Here is a 23,204-nt window from a genome sequence, read left to right on the forward strand (position 1 = left end):
AATTGATTATGCTAAGAGAGAATATAAAATAGAATAATATACAATGCTTAATTAAAACCAGAGAAGGCAGAAAAAAAGAGGTAAAAATTTTAAAAAGAAATACATAGCAAATGCAATGAATATAAAACTGTTAAAAACATGGTAGATATTAATCAAACTATAACAATAATCAGGTTAAAGGTGAAAAGCCTAAGTATACCAGTTGAAAATATAAATGGTTAGAGTGGAAAACTAAGCAAGACCCAATTATATATTATCTACAAGAAACTCACTTTTAATATAGACATGGGTTAAAAGTTATGAGGAAGAGAGACTTATCATGCTAAATCTTAAGAAATCAAGATTATTTATATTAATTTCAAACAAAGTAGATTTCAGAACGATGAAAATTATCAGAGATAAAGAAGGGTGTTTCATATTGATTAAAAGTTGAATTCTCCCAGAAGAATCTCTAAATCTTTAAACAATCCTTAAAATGCATGCACATGATGACAAAGTATCAAAATACTTGAGAAGTATGAGAAGTAGACAAATCCAATAATATAATTGGAATATGAAATAGACAAATCCAGTATTATAGTTGGAGACTTCAACACCCCTCTTTCAGTAATTAATAAAGATCCAGCAGTCAGAAAATTAATAAGGATATAGTTGAACTGGATAGCACCATTATTCAATTGGATATTGACATTTATAGAATACTTCATCTCACAACAGCATTATATACATTCTTCTAGAGCACACATGGAACTAAAATAGAGCATATTCTGGGTCATAAAACACAGCTTAACAAATTCAAAAGAATAGAAATCATATGTTGTCAGAACAGTGGAATTAAACTAGAAAACAAAAATAGAAAGCTTCAAATTCCCAAAAAATTTTGAGAAAAAAAATGCTTCTAAATTTAAAAAGGGGTCAAAGAAGAACTCCCAAATAAGTTTTAAAATATTAGGACTAAATATAAATAAAAGTAAAAATACATTTGATAAAAATTGGTGGGAAAGAAATCATAAAAATCAGATCAGAAATAAATGAAAAAGAAATGAAGGAAACGATAGCAAAGATCAATAAAACTAAAAGCTGGTTCTTTGAGAAGATAAACAAAATAGATAAACCATTAGCCAGACTCATCAAGAAAAAAAGGGAGAATACTCAAATCAATAGAATTAGAAATGAAAAAGGAGAAGTAACAACTGACATGGCAGAAATACAAAAGATCATGAGAGATTACTACAAGCAATTCTATGCCAATAAAATGGACAAGCTGAAAGAAATGGACAAATTCTTAGAAATGCACAACCTGCCAAGACTGAATCAGGAAGAAATAGAAAATATGAACAGACCAATCACAAGCACTGAAATTGAAACTGTGATTAAAAATTTTCCAACACTATGGAGAACAGTATGGAGGTTCCTTAAAAAACTACAAATAGAACTACCATATGACCCAGCAATCCCACTACTGGGCATATACCCTGAGAAAACCAAAATTCAAAAAGAGTCATGTACCAAAATGTTCATTGCAGCTCTATTTACAATAGCCCGGAGATGGAAACAACCTAAGTGCCCGTCATCGGATGAATGGATAAAGAAGATGTGGCACATATATACAATGGAATATTATTCAGCCATAAAAAGAAACAAAATTGAACTATTTGTAATGAGGTGGATAGACCTAGAGTCTGTCATACAGAGTGAAGTAAGTCAGAAAGAAAAAGACAAATACCGTATGCTAACACATATATATGGAATTTAAGAAAAATAATGTCATGAAGAACCTAGGGGTAAAGCAGGAATAAAGACGCAGACCTCCTAGAGAACGGACTTGAGGTTATGGGGAGGGGGAAGGGTGAGCTGTGACAGGGCGAGAGAGAGTCATGGGCATATACACACTAACAAACGTAGTAAGGTAGATAGCTAGTGGGAAGCAGCCGCATGGCACAGGGATATTGGCTCGGTGCTTTGTGATAGCCTGGAGGGGTGGGATAGGGAGGGTGGGAGGGAGGGAAACGCAACAGGGAAGACATATGGGAACATATGTTTATGTATGACTGATTCACTTTGTTATAAAGCAGAAACTAACACACCATTGTAAAGCAATTATACTCCAATAAAGATGTTAAAAAAAAAATTTTCCAACAAACAAAAGCCCAGGACCAGATGGCTTCACAGGCGAATACTATCAAACATTTAGAGAAGAGGTAACACCTATCCTACTCAAACTGTTCCAGAATATAGCAGAGGGAGGAACACTCCCAAACTCATTCTAGGAGGTGACCATCACCCTGATACCAAAACCAGACAAGGACGTCACAAAGAAAGAAAACTACAGGCCAATAACACTGATGAACATAGATGCAAAACTCCTCAACAAAATACTAGCAAACAGAATCCAACAGCACATTAAAAGGATCATACACCATGATCAAGTGGGGTTTATTCCAGGAATGCACGGATTCTTCAATATACGCAATTCAATCAATGAGATACACCATATTAAAAAAATTGAAGGAGAAAAACCATATGATCATCTCAACAGATGCAGAGAAAGCTTTTGACAAAATTCAACACCGATTTATGATAAAAACCCTGCAGAAAGCAGGCATAAAAGGAACTTTCCTCAACATAATAAAGGCCATATATGACAAACACACAGCCAACATCATCTTTACTGGTGAAAAGCTGAAAGCATTTCCACTAAGATCAGGAACAAGAAAAGGTTGTCCACTCTCACCACTATTAGTCAACATAGTTGTGGAAGTATTAGTCACAGCAATCAGAGAAGAAAAGGAAATAAAAGGAATCCAAATCGGAAAAGAAGTAAAGCTGTCACTGTTTTGCAGATGACATGATACTATACATAGAGAATCCTAAAGATGCTACCAGAAAACTACTAGAGCTAATCAATGAATTTGGTAAAGTTGCAGGATACAATATTAATGCACAGAAATTTCTGGCATTCCTATACATTAATGATGAAAAATCTGGAAGTGAAATAAAGAAAACAGTCCCATTTACCATTAAAAAAAAATGAATAAAATATCTAGGATTAAACCTAAGGAGACAAAAGACCTGTATGCAGAAAATTATAAGACACTGATGAAAGAAATTAAAGATGGTACAAATAGTTGGAGAGATATGCCATGTTCTTGGATTGGAAGAATCAACATTGTGAAAATGACTTTAGTACCCAAAGCAATCTACAGATTCAATGCAATCCCTATCAAACTACCACTGGCATTTTTCACAGAACTAGAACAAAATATTTCACAATTTGTATGGAAACACAAAAGACCCCAAATAGCCAAAGAAATCTTGAGAATGAAAAATGGAGCTGGAGGAATCAGGGTCCCTGACTTCAGACTATACTACAAAGCTACAGTTATCAAGACAGTATGGTACTGGCACAAAAACAGAAAGATAGATCAATGGAACAGGATAGAAACCCAAGAGATAAACCATGCACATATGGTCACCTTATCTTTGATAAAAGAGGCAGGAATGTACAGTGGAGAAAGGACAGCCTCTTCAATAAGTGGTGCTGGGAAAACTGGACAGGTACATGTAAAATTATGAGATTAGATCACTCTCTAACGCCATCCACAAAACATAAGCTCAAAATGGATTAAAGACCTAAATGTAAGGCCAGAAACTATCAAACTCTTAGAGGAAAACATAGGCATAACACTCTACGACATAAATCACAGCAAGATCTTTTTTGACCCCCTCCCAGAGAAATGGAAATAAAAACAAAAATAAACAAATGGGAATTAATGAAACTTCAAAGCTTTTGCCCAGCAAAGGAAACCATAAAGAAGAACAAAAGGCAACCCTCAGAATGGGAGAAAATATTTGCAAATGAAGCAACTGACAAAGGATTAATCTCCAAAATTTACAAGCAGCCCGTGCAGCTCATTAACAAAAAAACAAACAACCCAATCCAAAAATGGGCAGAAGACCTAAGTAGACATTTCTCCAAAGAATATATACAGACTGCCAACAAACACATGAAAGATCGCTCAACATCATTAATCATTAGAGAAATGCAAATCAAAACTACAATGAGATATCATCTCACACCAGTCAGAATGGCCATCATCAAAAAATCTAGAAACAATAAATGCTGGAGAGGGTGTGGAGAAAAGGGAACACTCTTGCACTGCTGGTGGGAATGTGAATTGGTACAGCCACTATGGAGAACAGTATGGAGGTTCCTTAAAAAACTACAAATAAAACTACCCTATGACCAAGCAATCCCACTACTGGGCATATACCCTGAGAAAACCATAATTCAAAAACAGTCATATACCAAAATGTTCATTGCTGCTCTATTTACATTGGCCAGGAGATGGAAACAACCTAAGTGTCCATCATCGGATGAATGGATAAGGAAGATGTGGCACATATATACAATGGAATATTAGCCATAAAAAGAAACGAAATTGAGCTATTTGTAATGAGGTGGATGGACCTAGAGTCTGACTTACTTCATACCGGGTGAAGTAAGTCAGAAAGAGAAAGACAAATACCGTATGCTAACACATATATATGGAATTTAAGAAAAAAAATATCATGAAGAACCTAAGGGTAAGACAGGAATAAAGACACAGACCTACTAGAGAATGGACTTGAGGATATGGGGAGGGGGAAGTGTAAGCTGTGACAAAGCAAGAGAGTGGCATGGACATATATACACTAACAAACGTAAAATAGATAGCTAGTGGAAAGCAGCCACATAGCACAGGGAGATCAGCTCAGTGCTTTGTTACCACCTAGAGGGGTGGGATAGGGAGGGTGAGAGGGAGGGAGACACAAGAGGGAAGAGATATGGGAACATATGTATATGTATAACTGATTCACTTTGTTATAAAGCAGAAACTAGCACACCATTGTAAAGCAATTTTACTCAAGTAGAAATATATAAAAAAAAGAAGATGTTATGTATATATATATGTGTATATATACATACATACACACACACAATGGAATCGTATGCAGTCAAGAAAAGAATGAAATACTGACATTTACAACAGTGAGGATAGATTTAGAGTATATTATGCTTAGTGAAATAAGTCAGAGAGAGAAAGGCAAATACTGTATGATATCACTTATATGTGGAATCAAAAAGATAATACAAATGAATTATATACAAAATAGAAACAGACTCACAGATATAGAAAATAAACTTGTGGTTACCAAGGGGGAGAGAGGAGGGGGGAAGGACCATGAGAGGGGACGGGGGAAGGACCTTTAGAGGTATGGGATTAACAAACTATTACATATAAAACAGATAAGCAAAAAGGATTTACTGCAGAGCACAGGGAAATATACCTATTATCTTGTAATAACCTATACTGCAATATAATCTGCAAAAATACTGAATCACTATGCTGTACACGTAAAACTAACACAATATTGTGAATCAACTATACTTCAATAACAAAAATAATAATAATAAGTGGCAAGTTCATATCATTACAGGCCTACCTCAAAACAAGAAGTCTCAGCTAAACAACAAAAAGAATTAGAAAAAAGAAGAACAAATAAAACCCAAAGTTAGTAGAAGGAAAGAAATAACACAGATCAAAGCAAAATTATATGAAATCACCCTAGAAAATAGAAAACATCAATGAAACTAAGAGCTGGTATTTTGAAAAGATAAACAAAATTGCTAAACCTTTAGCAAGACTCATCAAGATATGAAGAGAGAAGGCCCAAGTAAATAAAATTACAGATGAATGTGGAAAAGTTACAAACAATATTAAAGAAATACAAACAATATAAGAGAATACTAGAAAAGATTATATGTCAAAAATTGGACAACCTAGAAGAAATGAATGAATTCATAGAACCATGTATGCTTCCAAGGACGAATCAGAAAAAAATAGAAAATCTGAATGTTTGTTTATTAGTAAAATGCAATTGAATCAGTAATCAATATACTCCCAACAAACAGAAAGTCTAGATGGCTTCACAGAGGAGTCCCACCAAACATTTAGAGAAAGGAGAGTTAACACCTATCCTTCTCTAACTATTCGCAAAAAATTGAAAGGGAGGGAACAATCCCAAATTTATTCTACAAGGCCAGCATTACGCTGATACCAGAAACAGAGAAAAACCTACAATAAAAGAGTATTACAGGCCAATACCACTGATGAACATAGATGCAAGTATCCTAAAGAAAATATTAGCAAACTAAATACAATATATTAAAAAAATCCTACATCATGATCAACTGAACTTTAACCCAGGGATTTAATGAAGGTGTGATATCTGCAAACCAATCAGTGTGATACACCACAATCAATAAAACAAAGAATAAGAATTACAGCATCATCTCAATAGATGCACAAAAAACATTTGATAAAGTTCAACATCCAGTCATGATTTAAAAAACATAAACATTCAAGAAAATGGGTATAGAAAGAACATACCTCAACATTATAACAAACTCACAGCTAGCATCATACTCAATGGCCAAAAGCTGAAAACATTTCCTCTAAGATCAGGAACAAGACAAGAATGCCTATTCTATACTTTTATTCAACATAGTGTTGAAGTCCTAGCCACAGCAATCAGACAAGAAAAAGAAATAAAAGGCATCCAAATTGAAATGGGAGAAGTAAATCTGTCACTATTTGCAGATGACATGTTACTCTATATATAGAAAACCAAAAGTCTGTCAAAAAGCTATTAGGGGCTTCCCTGGTGGCACAGTGGCTGGGAGTCCACCTGCTGATGTAGGGGACACAGGTTCATGCCCCGTTCTGGGAAGATCCCACGTGCTGTGGAGCAGCTGGGCCCATGAGCCATGGTCGCTGAGCCTGTGCCTCTGGAGCCTGTGCTCTGCAGTGGGAGAGGCCACAGCAGTGAGAGGCCCGTGTACAGCAAAAAAAAAAAAAAAAAAGCTATTAGAACTTATAAATAAATTTTAAAAATTGAAGCATACAAAATTAATATATAGAAATCTGTTGCATTTCTATACACTAATAATGAACTATCATGAAGAGAAATGAAGAAAAAAATTCCATTTAAAATCACATCAAAAAAAATACTTAGGAATAAATTTAACCAATGAAGAGAATGACCTGTGACTGTAATACATTGATGCATGATACAAGGAAATGGAAAAATATATCATGTTCATTAAATGAAAGAATTAATAGTGTTAAAATATCCATATTACACAAAGCAATCTGCAGAGTAATGCAATTCCTATCAAAATACCCATGGCATTTTTCACAGAACTAGAACAAATAATCCTAAAATTTGTATGTATTCACAAAACATGTGAAATAGCCAAAGAAATCTTGAGAAAGAACAAAACAGGAGGTATCACACTCCATGACTTCCAACTATAATACAGTGCTACAGTAATCAAAATAGTATGGCAGTGGTGAAAAAATAGATATATAAATCAATGGAATAGAATAAAGAGCCCAGAAATAAACCCACTCACTTATGGTCAATTAAACTACAAAAAAAAGGAGGCACGAATATACAATAGGGAAAAGACAGTCTTTTCAATAAGTGTTGTTGTGAAAACTGAACAGCAACATGTAATAGAATGAAACTACACCATTTTCTCATACCATATAAAAAAATAAACTCAAAATGGATTAAAGACTTAAATGTCATATCTAATACAATAAAATTCTTATGAGAAAACATAGATGGTACACTCTTTGACATTGGTTTTAGTTATATGTCTTTGGATCTGTCTCCTCAGTCAAGGGAATCAAAAGCAAAAATAAACAAATAGGGCCAAATCAAACAAAAAGCTTTTGCACAACAAAGGATATCATCAACAATATGAAAAGGCAAACTACCAAATGAAAGAAGCTATTTTCAAATGACATATCTGTTACAGGGTTAATATCCAAAATATATTCATAAGCACCCTGAATAAAAATAGGAGAAAGTCCTGAACAGACATTTTTCCAAAGAATACATACAGATGACCAGCCGGTCCATTAAAAGATGTTCAACATCACTAACCATCAGGGAAATTCAAATCAAATGAGATATCACCTCACAGCTGTCAGAATAGCTATTACCGAAAAGGCAAGAAATAACAATTGCTGGTAAGGATTTGGTGAAAAGAGAATCTGTGTGCACTGTTGGTGGGAATTTAAATTGATACAGCCACTATTAAAAATAGTATGGATGTCTCTCAAAAAATTAAACATAGAGCTATTATATGAGCCAGGAATTCCCCCTTTAAGTATTTATCAAAAAAAAAAAAAAAAGGTAAATGCACCTCAATGTTCATAGGAGAATTATTTACAATGGCCAAGATATGGAAGCAACATAAGTGTCCATCAACAGTTGAATGGATAAAAAAGGTATGGTATTTATATACAATGGAGGACTTCCCTGGTGGCGCTGTTGTTGAGAGTCCGCCTGCTGATGCAGGGGACACGGGTTCATGCCCCGGTCTGGGAAGATCCCACATGCCGCGCACTGGCTGGGCCCGTGAGCCATGGCCACTGAACCTGCGCGTCCAGAGCCTGTGCTGCACAACGGGAGAGGCCACAGCAGTGAGAGGCCCGCAGACTGCAAAAAAAAAAAAAAAAAAATAGGAAATATATACAATAGAGTGTTACTCAGCCATAAAAAATTAAAAATTTGCCATTGCAACCACATGGTGTTTAAGCTTCCCAGGTTTTGGTACTTTGCTATGGCAGCCTTAGAAACTAGTACACTCTTTATGATGTCTCCAGTGGAAATGGCCATTGTGAAGTAACTGCTGTGTTGGGCATAGCTGTCTTTTACCAGTGCATACTACATTCTGATGTCAGAGGGAAAGAACTATCTTTCTTTCTACCAGAATGGAATGGATGCATCCAAAGTTCCCCAGGGGACATTTGATGCTAGGTTATTGTATTTAATGATATGTTGCTAAAGGTATAACAAAAGGCAAGAACTTACTTACAACTTCTACAGAAGCCCAGATTTATCCTATATTCCTTGCCAATCTTGAGGTACTTCCCATGACTCAGAGCAGTTTACTGATTTCATCAACATCACTAGCAATACTCCATTTATCAGAGCAAAATGACTCTTTACTTCAGCCTAAAACCCATCTCTTGTACCTTACCCTGACCTTTTCCCAGAATGATTGAAAACTAAAATGTCTATACTTCTCAGAAGAAACTACACTCCTGTGAATCCCAAGTATGTGGTCTATCTCCCTGCTCTAACACAATAAACTTGTAAAAATGTGATAATACATTTTTCAAAGTCTTGGTTTAAAAACTCTTGGAGTCCATGGGCTTCCCTGGTGAGACAGTGGTTAAGGATCTGCCTGCAAATGTGAGGGACACAGTTTTGAGCCCTGGTCTGGGAAGATCCCACATGCCACAGAACAACTAAGCCCGTGCACCACAACTACTGAGCCTGTGCTTTAGATCCCGCGAGCCACAACTACCGAAGCCTGCACACCACAACTACTGAAGCCTTCACGCCTATAACTCACAAACTGCAACAAGAAAAGCCACCACAATGAGAAGCCCACTCACTGCAAAGAAGAGTAGCCCCCACTCTTCACAACTAGAGAAAGCCCACGCAGCCATGAAGACCCAACACAGTCAAAAATAAATAAATTAAAAATATGTATATATAAAAACTCTTGGAGTCCAGTCTCACAAATTATCATCTGTTGATGATATAAAAATGATCAGGATATGATAAATTTTAACATTATGTTATTAGTGAAGAATCACTGAGTCAAGGTCCAGGACAGGACAGAAATTCAGAGAAGAGACCTTGGAATATTTTACCCTTAGACCGGTGGCCAATTCCAGAAAAAGTGACTGAATAAGCAGTGTTCTTGACAGCTTCAAGGCTAGGGGTAAAAAGTTGGATTGTGGAGCCTTCATGTTTTGCAAAGGCTACACTGCTGGAATGAGGGTGCAGTGAAAATAATTGCCCTCACAAAGACATCTGGGTGCCAAAAGAAAAAAGAATTTTTTTCACAGCATTTACCTTTATTTGCATCACATTGTATCATTTACAGAGTAAGACAGTGCATTCAGAATCTTGTCTTATGCTTTTGTAGATATGTTCCCAACATTTGAATAAGCTCCTCCACATAAGTGGCAGGAAATGGCTTTTTTTCTATTTAAAGATCCAAACCACCATCTTTCTTCTTTTTGGTGGTGAATACACTGTAGTGCATATAAGAATTGAAATATAATATTGTACACATGAATATAATATAATGTTATAAACCAATGTTACCACAATAAATAAAATTTTCTTAAAAGAATATAGTTGAATTGTAGGACACCCAGATGGTATCCAAAAATTTATTCTTGGTGATGTGTGGGGAACCACCCCCCACACACACACACACAGGAACTGGTGTTCAGAATATCCACACATATGGCAAGAGGGATTTTTCAGATGTGATTAAATTAAGGATCTTAAGGAAACTGTTCTGGATTGGCCCCCAATACAATTTCAAATATCTTTATAAGAATGATTTGATATAGAAGTAGTTGATGTAACGATGGAAGCAAAACACAGTAGTGATGCAAGGAAATAGTCATGGACCAAGAAATGCAGGTGGCCTCCAGAAGCCAGAAAAGGCTAGAAAGAAATTTTCCTCTAGAGCCTCCAGAAAGAAACAGCTCAACAAATACCTTGACTTTAGTCCAGTGAGACTAATTTCAGGCTTCTGGTCTCCAGAATTGTAGAAGAATAAATTCATGCTTTTTTAAGCCACACAGTTTGTGGTAATTTGTTACAGTAGCCACAGGAAAGTAATATAGACCTTATTACTTTAAAAATTTTTGCCAACTTGATATAAAAATTATCTGCTTACTTTAATTCTTTTTGCTATTATCAAAAATGATGGATGTTTTTCTTATGATTTTTTTGCCATTAGTGTTTTCTTCTATGAATCATCTTCTCATATCTTTTGCCCTTTTTGGTGTTAACTATTAATGGTTATATATAGTTTCTTATTTACTCTTCCTATTTCTTCCTCAATAAATTAAAGTATTTGACTCAATCATTTGAGTGGTTGGGGTCCTATCACTCATGATAATTGTCCCTAAGTAACTGTTGTTTAAATTTTTGAGAGACACCAGTCATAAATTATCCATTGCTGACCATTGCATTTCTGCAAAACCCACAGACTAATAATTCACCTTCTTTATATCAGCTGTGTCCTCTTGTCTTAAAACTGGTAGACTCATTGCTGTGACAGATGGCCAGCATCCAGAAAGAACCTAGAAATTCATCACTGTCTTCTTTTTTAAAATGTATGTTCTCCTTCATGTCTTAGTCTTTAGGTCACTGCCTTTGCTCTCCAAATCTGACACTGGCTCCCAGATATGTCACAAATGCTGCTACCCAGAATGAGCTTTAATTACCTGATGGTTCATTTCTGTGGCTTTTAAAACAAGCATGCTGGAGACCCATCCCAGACGTACACAATAATACATTGTATATTTAACTAACCCTGCAGTTACTTGTTATGTGTGCTCCCAGTTATAATATGTTCATACTCCTTCTAGCCACACTAGTCTAGTCCTTCTGTAGCAGAGAAGAGCAAACCTGACTCCATATTGGATCTACTCCTTTAGCTCTAACCTTTATGCTCTATTTTCTGTGCTTAGTCATGCTGGTTCTGCACCTTTGTAAAATAATGTTCCCTATAGCATGAAATATACATGATAGCCCATTCTCAAGGCTCTGACTTTAAAAGTATAAGACTCTTCCACTCATATAGAGATAAAAAGTTGCAGAACAGAAAAAAACAATTGTCTTGTTAGAGATTTATAGGGACATAGTGACCAGACCTGCTGGACAGCTCCAAGAACAAAGGATTCCTGCACCAAGAGGTTTGCACCAACCACCCACATCCCCTCCCCTTTTAGTATAAAAGAAGCCTGAATTCTAACCTGGGTAAGACGGTTCTTTGGAGCACTAGTCCACCATCTTCTCAATCTGCTGGCTTTCCAAATAAAGTTGTTATTCCTTGCCCTAACAAGTTGTCTATAGATTTATTGGCATGTCGTGCACCAAGCAGTAAGAGCTTGGATTTGGTAACACTTCTGTCCCCAGTATTCTTCAGTAGCACAGTTGCTTATAGCTCATGTTCCTGCCAGGTAAATTTCCTTCGCACACATGAAGAACTGAACATATTAGACAGTCATCAACACTCATACACTTTGTATCTGAATATTTATACATCTGATATAAGTTTTTTCTGGAATATGAAACTGTGTTCCCACCTCTACCCTTACATGCACACAAATACTGTTACCTCTACAGCTCGTGTCCCACCACACTAAGAAGTCCCTGACCCTTCTAACTGCTTCTTATCAATACACATAACTTTGTTAGGTTAGGTTTTATGATAATATGATTTTACCTACTTCTTGAGATTGTTAGGAGGAAAAATTATGCTAAGGGATATGGAACTGTGTATATTTAAAATATAATTATTTATCAAGTTAGTTGAAATTGAAGTGTATTTGCACTTTAATGTGATCTGGAAACATCTGTAGCTCTGAATGTAATTCTTTTCAATATTGGTGTGTACTCCTATTTTCATTATTAATGAAATGAGATATTATATCAAAAGGAATTATATCAAACCTTCAATAATATCTAACTGATGTTAAGTGAAAACCTCTAAACTGAATTTTTCTTAAGAAACTATGTTTTACTCACTTTACTGAAAATCAATCTAGTTATCAAGGACATAAAATATTCCAAGCACAAATTAAAACATAAAATAGGCAGTTTAAAAGGTACTGTCCATAAATAATCAATAGAGAATACTCTTAGGGAGTTATTTTTATAGTTTCAGAGATATTCAAAGAAAATTTTACCTTCATCCAGCATTTCCAAAGACCTGAAGTAAAGCTTTTATTACAAAGTAGATTAAAGAAAATAACCTAAAAGTAAGCAATTGTCTCAAATAAATTGAAATACTTTTACCTTAGTTTTCAATTAATTTTTGAGTACATATAGAAAGTTATTGGAATATTAAAAAAAATAAGAGTAATGATATTCCCCTGTGTCTGGATGGCTGTGAAGTAAAATTACTAGGTTGTTAATAAAAGATAATAAGACCATTCCAATCCAATCAAGATAGTAAAGTAAAAGGATGCTGAACACATCTCCCCGAACAAACACATCAAAAATACAGCTAAATGTGGAGAACTCTCACTGAAAAAGGTGAAAACTCCTCACTGAAAACTTGGAGACTGGCAGAAGGGCTCTTCTACAACCAAGCTTGTAAGAAAAGATCCACACAGACTCTGGTAGGAAGGAAGGAAAATCAACTTGGTCAGGACCTGTACCCCTGGTAGGGGGTCACAGAAGTGGAAGAGGATATCACAGGCTTGGGGATCCTCCCTGGGAAGGCACCCCAGCCCTGGGGTCCAACACCATGAAGACAAGTCCCCTTAGCTGCTTTGAAAACCAGTGAGGCTTAACAGAGGGCAGTAATAAACTGAGACTCCACTCTAGAAGGGCATGCACACATGCCTGCTTACTCGCAGGAAAACTCAGACAAACTACAAAATGTGAGAACCTATTTGCAAATGATATGACCCACAAGGGGTGAATATCCAAAATATATAAACAGCTCATAAACCTCAATATCAAAAAAAACCCAAGCAACCCAATCAACAAATGTGTAGAAAACTTGAACAGACATTTTTCCAAAGAAGACATACAAATGGCTAACAAGTACATGAAAAGTTGGTAAATGTCACTAATTGTTAGAAAAATCATATTAAAACCACACCTATCAGAATGGCTATCCTTAAAAAACCTACAGATAACAAATGTTGGCAAGGAATGTTGAGAAAGGGAACACATGTATATTGTTCATGGGAATGTAAATTGGTGCAGCAGCTATGGAAAACAGTATGGAGGTTCCTCAAAGAACTAATAAAAAATAAGGATATATTGCATAGCACAGGGAAATATAACCATTATATTGTAATTACTTTTAATGGAGTATAATATGTAAAAATACTGAATCACTGTACTGTACACCCAAAACTAAAATAATATTGTAAATCAACTATACTTCAAAAAAGTTCAAAATAAAAATAAAAAAACTTTTAAAACAAACTCGTAGAAAAAAGAAAACAAAGAATAAAAATCACATGATCATCTCAGTAGACACAAAAAGCATTTGACAAAATTCAATATCCATTTCAAATAAAAACTCTCATCAAAGTTTGTATAGAGGGAACATATCTCAACATAAATAAGGTCATTTATGACAAACCCACAGCTAACATCATAGTCAATGGTAAAAAGCTGAAAGGTTTTCTTCTAATGTCAGGAAGAAGATAAGGATGCCCACTCTTGCCAATTTTATTTAAGACAGTATTGAAAGTCCTAGCCACAGCAATCAGACAGGAAAAGAAATAAAAGGCATCCAAATTGGAAAGGAAGAAGTAAAACTGTCACTATTTGCAGATGGCATGTTACTATACATACAAAAGTTTAAAATCTCCACCAAAAAACAATTAGAACTAATAAACAAATTCAGCAAAAATGCAGAATACATGATTAATATACAGAAATCTGTTGCTATGCTATACTAGTAACAGACTATCAGAAAGGGAAAGCAAGAAAACAATTCCATTTAAAATCACACACACAAAAATAAAATGCCTAGGAATAAACTTAACCAAGGAGGTTAAAGACCTATACTCTGAAAACTATAAGACATGGATGAAGAAAATTGAAGATGATATATGTAAATGGAAAGATGTCCCATGTTCACTAACTGGAACAATTTATATTGCTAAAATGTCTATAATACCCAAAGAAATATACAGATTTAATGCAATTCAAACTATCCATGACATTTTTCACAGAACTGGAACAAATAATCTTAAAATTTATATGAAATCACAGGAGATCTCAAATAGAAAAAAAGTAATCCTGAGAAAAAAGAACAAAGCTGGAAGTACTGTGCTCCCTGACTTCAGACTATACTACAAAGTTACAGTAACCAAAACAGTATGGTACTGGCACAAAAACAGACACATAGATCAATGGAACAGAATAGAGAGCACAGAAATAAACCCATATGCCTATGGTCAATTAATCTTCAACAAAAATATGCAATGATGGGCTTCCCTGTTGGCACAGTGGTTGAGAGTCCGCCTGCCGATGCAGGGGACACGGGTTCGTGCCCTGGTCTGGGAAGATCCCACATGCCACGGAGCGGCTGGGTCCGTGAGCCATGGCCACTGAGCCTGCATGTCTGGAGCCTGTGCTCCACAACAGGAGAGGCCACAACAGTGAGAGGCCCGTGTACTGCCAAAAAAAAAAAAAAAAAAAGAAGAAGGTAACAAAAAGCAAATGTTGGTGACGATGTGGAGAAAATGTAACTCTAGTACACTGTTGGTGGGAATGTAAATTGGTACAGACACTATGGAAAACAGTAAAGTTCCTCAAAAACTGCCATATGATCCAATAATTCCACTGCTGGGTGTATTTCTAAAGAAAACAAAAACATCAAATAGAAAAGATATATGCACACCAGTGTTCATAGAAACATTATTTACAATAGCCAATATATGGAAGCAACCTGTGTCCATCAACAAATGTAGGATAAAGAAGATTTGGTGTATACATAATGGAATATTACTCAGCTATAAAAAGAATGAAATTTTGCCATTTACAACTACATGGATGGACGTGGAGAGTACTATGCTTAGTGAAATGTCAGACAGAAAAAGGCAAAAACTGTGTTTTGATTTATATGTGGAGTCTAAAAAATTAAACAAACAAATGAATATAACAAAACAGACTCACAGATATATAGAACTAACTACTGGTTTCATGTGGGAAGAGAGATACGGGAAGGGTCAAGATAGGTGTAGAGAATTAAGAGATACCAACTACTAGGTATAAAATAAGATACGAGGATATAATATACAGCACAGGGAATATAGTCAATAGTTCATAATTACTTTAAATGGAGTATAATCTATAAAAATATTGAATCCCTCTATTGTACACCTGAAACTAATATAATATTATATATCAACTCTACTTCAATTTTTTAAATAGGAAGAATAAAAGGATTGAGGCAAAAACAAAGACAAATAAAAAATAAGAATAACAAAAAAGATACCAAAGAGACAGAACAAACATTGGTGGTTGCCAGGGGCTGGGAGGAGTGGGGAAATGGGAGCAACTGCTCAATGGATAAAGGATTACTTTGGGGGTAATTAAAATGTTTTAGAACTAGATAGAGGTGGTGGTTGCACAGCACTGTGAATGGGCTAAATGCCACTGAATGGTTCACTTTACAGTGCTTAATTTTATCCTATGGGAATTTCACCTCAATTAGAAAATAAAGAATAAGCAGGAGGAAGGAAGACATTGGTGATACAGGTGAAAAACTATTGGCCATGATTTAATAATAGGTGTATGAGAGTTCATATACTATTTTGTCTGTTTTGTATTTTCCATAAAAATTAAATGAAAGCAAGAATAACAAAAAAAATGTTTTAAGAGCAATGAGCATTTCTGTGGCAGAGACAAAGTCACTTTAATTTTACTCCAGATATTCATTTGTCCAATTAAAAAATAAAGCATTCCATCTTCCCTTGCTGGGCTATGACTAAATATTGTGACTAAATGTGGGCCGATGAGATGTTAGCAAAAATGTCACGTGGATCTCTAGAAAAGGAAGGAGATAATCTCTCTTATTCTTGTTGCTTGCCTGGAATGTAGATATGATATCTGGATCTCTAGCAGCCCTCTTGGATTATGAGGTGAACTTGAAGAAAAAAACCACAGTAGTCAGCCCTCAGTATCTACAGGCTCCACATCCACAAATTCAACTAACTTTGGATCAAAAATATTTTTTAAAAAATCCAGAAATTTTCAAAAAGCAAAACTTGAATTTTGCACATGCTGGCAATTATTTACAAAGCATTTACATTTTATTAGGTATTATAAATAATCTAGAGATGATTTAAAGTATATGGGAGGATACATGTAGGCTATAGGCAATTTTATGTAAGAGACTTTTTATATAAGGGACTTGAGTACCCTCAGACTATGGTATCTGCAGGGGGTCCTGGAGCCAATCCCCCAAGGAAACTCAGGGATGAGTACTGAGGTACAGAGCAGAAATGTAGAAACCAGGATGCTTGAGACATAGTGGAAAATCTGTATCATTCCTGAACTATCAACTTCAGGTTTATTTTATGAAAGAAAGAAATAAGGACTTCCATGGATCTGGAGGCTAGGACTCAGCACTTCTAGTGCAGCGGCTGTGGGTGATCCTTGGTTGGGAAACTAAGATCCCACATGCCGTGTGGCCACAAAAAAAAAAAAGGAAGGAAGGAAAGAAACTCCTATCTTGTTTAAACCATTGTTATTTGTAGAATGTCTTTTCTGGTGTGTGTGTGTGTGTGTGTGTGTGCGCGCGCGCACGCGCACGTGTGTGTGTGCGTGTGTGTGTCTCAACATAACCCTATACACTAGTTTTCAAATTTCTAAGGGGAAATTTCTCTTGCTAATAATTCATACATGAACAATTCTCTGTGATTTTAAGCAACATTATATGCTTCAAGCCCTTAGTCCTTATATTTCCTTCCCAATTCTCTAGTAGCCAATGTAAAGAAGAAACAGAAATTTATCAATTAAGCCTACAAAGAAAACTTCTCTAAACAACAAGGATTGTGTATATGTGGGGCAAATACATGGATTACATAATTGTAAACATAAGTCATGTGTTATTTTTTTCTCAGACTCTTGACAAAGATGCACACAAATCTGTGTGACAAACTATGGGAAATGAGAAAATCCTGTTTTTCCAGTATCAGACATGTGCTGAAATTATTCAGCATGGCATTATTGGGTGTCCTGTCTGCTTTTTTTTTTTTTTTTTTTTTTTGGCAGCATGCGGGCCTCTCACTGTTGTGGCCTCTCCCATTGCGGAGCACAGGCTCTGGACGCGCAGGCTCAGCGGCCATGGCTTATGGGCCTAGACGCTCTGCAGCATGTGGGATCTTCCCGGACCAGGGCACGAACCCGTGTCCCCTGCATCGGCAGGCGGACTCTCAACCACTGCGCCACCAGGGAAGCCTGCCTCTTTTTAATTATGTGTCAATTAACAGAGAGTGAAGGTTACTAAAATGTTTTCCTCCTCTTATGTCTTTCTTCTTCCTAAGAGAAAGAATTCCTGGGTCACTTTCTCTTACTTTGTCCAGCTTCAATACAGTATTTTCTGGAAAGTCCACTGTATGTATAACCAATGGTCTTGTGGTGGGAGTGAGAAAGTGATATTTCAAAACACCTTTCAGGACCATGTTTCTCAGACCATAAGCCCACTGACACTCTAAAATGTCAGCGTTAATAGATAAAAGCCCTCAGTGTAATAGATGCTTTCTATAGGCCATTAAAATTCAGTGTTGAGATCAAACAAAAAATATGCACATGTAACATTTTTCCTATACGGATTTTTAAATCCTGGAACTAATATTTTTTAATCAGAAGAAAAATTATTCTATTATCCTCTATTCTATTGTCCAAGACAATTCATTGGAAAGAATTGACCTAGAACACACCCTAAGATTTTTCTGGCAATAAAGGCTATTTAAGAAATGCTGTAATTTCAAAGCTTCTTCCAGTTGTCTATGTGATTAAATGTAAAGGTCAGATGCAGTAGACCCTTTGGTACAGAACAACAGCTCACAAATTACTGACTGCAAATTCTGAGACACTTCCAGGGAATCAGTAAGGTCAATTTTTTTTCATGAAACACTTAGACATTATTGATCATTTTCACTGTATTCACATTTGCATGCTGATGGTGCAAAAAACAATGGTGGTTAAAAATGCTGGTGCCTTTGTCCGAATCAAAGCAGTGGCACCAAGCTGTAGTAGCACTCCTTGTTTTCTTCATCTCCATATCCACACAATCTCAGTTAAAAGAGAGAGCCAGTTTCACTTAAGAATGACTTTGATGAGGGCTTCCCTGGTGGTGCAGTGGTTGAGAGTCCGCCTGCTGATGCAGGGGACATGGGTTCGTGCCCCGGTCCGGGAAAATCCCACATGCCGCGGAGCGGCTGGGCCCATGAGCCATGGCCGCTGGGCCTGCGTGTCCGGAGCCTGTGCTCCGCAACGGGAGAGGCCACAACACTGAGAGGCCCGCGTATTGCAAAAAAAAAAGAAAGAAAGAAAGAAAAGAATGTCTTTGATGAAGCAGTAAAGAAACTAATTGTATTAAATATTGAGAATTTAGGGAAATTTGATCTGCCACAATGTGGCTCTCCAACAATTTTTCTGATGAGTTTAGTGGTGGTATTAACAAATGTAATTTTTTTAAATATTGTACAATGAAAAGTATCACCATGTGGAAGATCTGCATAATTAAGGAAACCAATAATTTCCAAATGACCAAAACATGTTACAAAATCATACATAATTTTAATGTAAGCACACAAATATCTTATTAATATGGTTTTAGATTCCACATTGCAATTGTCTTTTTTTAATTTTATTTTATTTATTTTTTTTAAAGAGCAGATTCTTATTTGTTATCCATTTTATACATATTAATGTATATATATGAATCCCAATCTCACAATTCATCACACCACCACCACCACCCTCGCCACTTTCCCCCCTTGGTGTCCATACATTTGTTTTTACATCTGTGTCTCAATTTCTGCCCTGCAAACTGGTTCATCAATACCATTTTTCTAGGTTCCACATATATGCGTTAATAAACGATATTTGTTTTTCTCTTTCTGACTTACTTCACTCTGTATGACAGTCTCTAGATTCACCCACGTCTCTACAAAGGATTCAATTTTATTGCTTTTTCTGGCTAATATTCCATTGTATATATGTGCCACACCTTCTTTATCTATTTATCTGTAAATGGGCATTTAGGTTGCTCCCATGTCCTGGCTATTGTAAATAGTGCTGCAATGAACATTAGGGTGCATGTGTCTTTTTAAATTATGGTTTTCTCTGGGAATATACCCAGTAGTGGGATTGCTGGGTCATATGGTAGGTCTATTTTTAGTTCTTTAAGGAACCTCCATACTGTTCTCCAGAGTGGCTGTATCAATTTACATTTCCACCAACACTGCAAAAGGGTTCCCTTTTCTCCACACCCTCTCCAGCATATATTATTGTAGATTTTCTGATGATACCCCTTCTAAAAGGTGTGAGGGGATACCTCATTGTAGTTTTGATTTGCATTTCTCTAATAATTAGTGATGTTGAGCAGCTTTTCATGTGCTTCTTGGCCATCTGTATGTCTTCTTTGGAGAAATGTCTCTTTAGTTCTTCTGCCCATTTTTTGGATTGGGTTGTTTGTTTTTTAAATATTGAGCTGCATGAGCTGTTCATATATTTTCAAGATTAATCCTTTGTCCATTGATTCATTTGCAAATATTTTCTCCCATTCTCAGGGCTGTCTTTTCATGTTGTTTGTAGCTACCAGTGTTGGCAAAAGCTTTTTAAGTTTCATTAGGTCCCATTTGTTTATTTTTGCTTTTTACTTCCATTACTCTAGGAGGTGTGTCAAAAAAATTATTGCTGAGATTTATATCAAAGAATGTTCTTCCTATGTTTTCCTCTAAGAGTCTTATAGTGTCCAGTCTTACATTTAGGTCTCTAATCCATTTTGAGTTTACTTTTGTGTATGGTGTTAGGGAGTGTTTTAATTTCATTCTTTTACATGTGACTGTCCAGTTTACCCAGCACCACTTATTGAAGAGACTGTCATTTCTCTATTGTATAGCCTGGCCTCCTTTGTCATAGATTAATTGACTATAGGTGTGTGGGTTTATCTCAGGGCTTTCTATCTTGTTGAATTGACCTATATTTCTATTTTTGTGCAAGTACCATACTGTCTTGAGTACTGTAGCTTTGTAGTATAGTCTGAAATCAGGGAGTCTGATTCCTCCAGGTCCGTTTTTTTCCCTCAAGACTGCTTGGCTATTCGGGGTCTTTTGTGTCTCCATACAAATTTTAAGAATTTTTGTTCTATATCTGTAAAAATTGCCATTGGTATTTTGATAGTGATTGCATTGAATCTGTAGATTGCTTTGGATGGTATAGTCATTTTCACAATATTGATTCTTCCAATCCAAGGACATGGTATATCTCTCCATATGTTGGTATCATGTTTAATTTTTTTCAGCAGTGTCTTATTGTTTTCTGCATACAGGTCTTTTTTCTCCCAAGTAGGTTTTTCCTCGGTATTTTATTCTTTTTGTTGCAGTGGTAATTGGGAGTGTTTTCTTAATTTCTCTTTCAGATTATTCATCATTAGTGCATAGGAATGCAAGAGATTTCTGTGCATTAATTTTGTATCCTTCTACTTTACCAAATTCATTGAGTAGCTCTAGTAGTTTTCTGGTAGCATCTTTAGGATTATCTATGTATAGTATCATGTCATCTGCAAACAGTGACAGTTTTACTTCTTCTTTTCAAATTTGGATTCCTTTTATTTCTTTTTCTTTTCTGATTGCTGTTGCTAGGACTTCCAAAACTATGTTGAATAATAGTGGTGAGAGTGGACATCCTTGTCTTGTTACTGTCTTAGCTGAAATGCTTTCAGTTTTTCACCATTGAGAATAATGTTTGCTGTGGGTTTGTTGTAAGGTCTTTATTATGTTGAGGTAGGTTCCCTCTATGCCAACATTCTGGGGAGTTTTTATATAAATATGTGTTGAATTTTCTCAAAAGCTTTTTCTGCATCTATTGAGATGATAATATGGTTTTTCTTCTTCAATTTGTTAATATGGTGTATCACATTGATTGATTTACATATATTGAAGAACCTTGCATCCCTGGGATAAATCTCACTTAATCATGGTGTATGATCCTTTTAATGTGTTTTTGGATTCTGTTTGTTAGCATTTTGTTGAGGATTTTTGCATCTATATTCGTCAGTGATATTGCCCTGTAATTTTCTTTTTTTGTAGTATCTTTGGTTTTGGTATTGGGGTAATGGGGGTTTCATAGAATGAGTTTGGGGTGTTCCTTCCTCTGCAATTTTTTGGAAGAGTTTAAAAACGATGGGTGTTAACTCTTCTCTAAATGTTTGATAGAATTCATCTCTAAAGCCATCTGATCCTGGACTTTTGTTTGTTGGAAGATTTTTAATCACAGTTTCAGTTTCATTACTTGTAATTGGTCTGTTCATATTTTCTATTTCTTCCTGGTTCAGTCTCAGAAGGTTGTGCATTTCTAAGAATTCGTCCATGTCTTACAGGTTGTCCATTTTATTGGCATAGAGTTGCTTGTAGTTGTCTCTTAGGATGCTTTGTATTTCTGTGGTGTCTCTTGTAACTTCTCCTTTTTCATTTCTACTTTTATTGATTTGAGTCTTCTCCCTCTTTTTCTTGATGAGTCTGGATAATGGTTTATCAATTTTGTTTATCTTCTCAAAGAACCAGCTTTTAGTTTTATGGATTTTTGCTATCATCTTCCTTGTTTCTATTTCATTTATTTCTGCTCTGATATTTACGATTTCTTTCCTTCTGCTAACTTTGGGTTTTCTTTGTTATTCTTTCTCTAGTTCCTTTAGGTGTAAGGTTATGTTGTTTATTTGAGATATTTGTTGTTTCTTGTGGTAGGATTGTATTGCTATAATCTTCCCTCTTACAACTGCTTTTGTTCCATCCCTTAGGTTTTGGATCATCGTGTTTTCACTGTCATTTTTTCTAGGTATCTTTTGAATTCCTATGTGATTTCTTCAGTGATCTCTAGGTTATTTAGTAACGTATTGTTTAGCCTCCGTGTGTTTCTGTTTTTTACCTTTTTTTCCCTCTAGTTTATTTCTAATCTCATAGTGTTGTGGTTGGAAAAGATGCTTGATATGATTTCAGTTTTCTTAAATTTACTGAGGCTGGATTTCTGACCCAAGATGTGATCTATCCTGGAGAATGTTCCATGTGCACTAGAGAAGAAGTGTAATCTGCTGTTTTTGGATGAAATGTCCTATAAATATCAATTAAATCTATCTGGTCTATTGTGTCATTTAAAGCTTGTGTTTCCTTATTAATTTTCTGTTGGATAATTTGTCCATTGGTGTAAATGAGGTTTTAATGTCCCCTACTATTATTGTGTTACTGTTGATTTCCTCTTTTGTAGCTGTTAGCAGTTGCCTTATGTATTGTGGTGCTCCTATGTTGGGTGCATATATATTTATAATTGTTATATCTTCTTCG

Source organism: Orcinus orca, chromosome 17 (assembly GCF_937001465.1).
Source record: "Orcinus orca chromosome 17, mOrcOrc1.1, whole genome shotgun sequence".
Taxonomy (NCBI): domain Eukaryota; kingdom Metazoa; phylum Chordata; class Mammalia; order Artiodactyla; family Delphinidae; genus Orcinus; species Orcinus orca.